At 47.7% G+C, this 2,109-nt stretch overlaps 1 protein-coding gene across 2 annotated transcripts in view; it reads right to left on the bottom strand.

The window, feature by feature from the left end:
* The window catches only part of SYT2 (synaptotagmin 2), a 93,958-nt gene extending 92,052 nt beyond the window's left edge, over positions 1–1,906 (bottom strand). For both annotated transcript variants that reach the window (XM_019546387.1, XM_019546388.1), the window contains exon 1: positions 1,873–1,906. The gene's annotated coding sequence lies outside the window, so the exon portion shown is untranslated. The remainder of the gene's footprint in view (positions 1–1,872) is intronic.
* Positions 1,907–2,109: the final 203 nt, after the last annotated feature.

The raw sequence follows: 2,109 nt of genomic DNA, 5'->3' as shown, positions 1-2,109 counted from the left end.
TGACCAGGTGATTCTAGCTCACCATCATGAGGATCAAAGCTACCATCCATTTTATTCCATGACAGTAGAGCTTCCCCTGGTGACTGCATGGCTGCGCTGCACTGACCATGGGGATCCCTGGCCCTGACTACAGCCTCCATCCAGTGGCAACACACAGTGGGTGCGCGGGGTTGCATGTGCACCACCTGAGAGTGCTGGTGCACCCCCTGACAGCAGCACCCCCAGCTTAGGCCATGGTGGGGGGGGCAAGCGAAAGCGCTGTTGCCCCCCCTCAGAGCACCAGCCGGGGAGTGGGGGCGCCAGGAGAAGCAATCCCCATGGTCCCCTTGCAGCCAATTGTGCCAGCGACCCACACCCCGCAACTGCTGACTGGCCACTGGGGGGGGCAAGTGCCCCCCCCCAACTCAGGAAACACCAGTCATCCATGCCTCCATCTACACTGGCTCTGGATTTGTTTGCTTAGGATAATTTTCCACTTATTTTTCCCCAGTAGGAATTTCAGCCACCAACTCTATCATCATCACTACAAACTACCCCTATGGTCTTAAGTGGTCCCTCTATACATGGATGAAAAAACTTGGAAAAAAGACTTTAAGCTTAACTACCTGTATAGAGCATATTTGAAATTAATTTCCCATGAACCCCATTGCCAGAAACCTCACAGATTCCCATTATGTTTCAGCATTCCCAATCAGGAAACAGAAATAATACCAGGTAATTTAAGTGGCCAAACAGCATTGAGTGATGCAGTTAGAATCTCAAAGGCTAAGCAAAGGTTGGCAAACCAGAGCCTAAAATAAATTCACCAGCATTTTAAGTCAAACAGTTCTGACTAGCAAATCCACCCCAGGGTATCACACTTTGCTCCAGGCTGACACATTAGCACAAGAAAAAGGGACAAAATCTGTCCAATTAAATACTGTTTGTGTCGTGAACACAGCACCTACCAGCTGCAAGCAAGGACAAGGTGCACTGTGCTTGCTGTTGGAGGGGAAGTGAAGGCACAAGGGGCATTTTTATATGCGCTGTAGGACATGGCTCCGAGTGCTTTAATTAGCAAGCCATGCTAATTAAAAGTGCCCATGCAGCACGTGTATCAGCATCGCTGCATGTCCCTGAGACAGGGCGTTTTGAACTACAGCTCATCGAATGTGCTTTATTTTGAAGTGCCCCACCGCAATTTTTTCAGCACAGAGATGCATGATGATGCTGATACACATGATGTGGAAGGCTGCTGAAGTGTATTAATTTTTGTGCACCAGCAGACTTGATTAATCTGCTCTGATGTGCTGGATTTCCAGTGCATTGGAGTAGGCTCCATGTATGTGTACAGGTGCTCAAGGAGAAGTTGAGACTTACTCCTAGTCATGCGGCAGCTCAGTGGCAGAACCAGGTCCAAGATGCATTACGTTCTGGGATCTAATGAATAGGCTGCTGTTAACATTGAATATTTTGGCACCATACTGCCATGTATCTCCTCACAGGTCTGCGCAATCCCTGGTTCAAGGATCAAGAAATGTGCTCGCTGTGCCCTGATGCTTCATCACTTAGAGACCTTCATTATCACACCTGAGCCCTGTAGAGCTTCAAAGGAAGCCAAATGTATTTTTAATTAAATTCAGGAGATTTTAAAAAATAGCAAGGGTGCTGCCTGGAGGTTTTAGGAACTATGATTTCAATTATGAATGGTGCTTTAATGAGGCCTCAGTGCCATAATGAGATCTGGGCAGGTGGGGGCTGGGCATGCTTGTCTTGGTAAAGCACCAAGGAGGCAGTAGCATTCCTCCCACACCACTACACCCTCTTGTGAGGAGGTCAAAGCAATGGCAGGGCCAACACTTAGACTAAGACAGAAGGGGTGAATGGACTCACCAGGCGTTTCCAGCGCTGTTCCAGATCTTAAGCTATAAATGAAAACAATTTAAAGACAAAGTTAGAATTTTTTCTGCTCTAGCTCCCAGCTTACCAGGTTAAAGCAGATCAAGTAGCACAATTATAGCAGCACCCGGTGCATCGTCAGCCTGACTGAGCACAGCATGGACAGCAGTAAGGGCACATTTGAGTGGGCTGGTGTCCAATGCACAGTGTGTACATATACAACTCATACTA

This window comes from Crocodylus porosus, unplaced genomic scaffold, assembly GCF_001723895.1.
Source record: "Crocodylus porosus isolate Cpor-Errol unplaced genomic scaffold, CroPor_comp1, whole genome shotgun sequence".
Lineage (NCBI taxonomy): Eukaryota > Metazoa > Chordata > Crocodylia > Crocodylidae > Crocodylus > Crocodylus porosus.
This window is presented reverse-complemented; position numbering and strand designations above follow the sequence as displayed.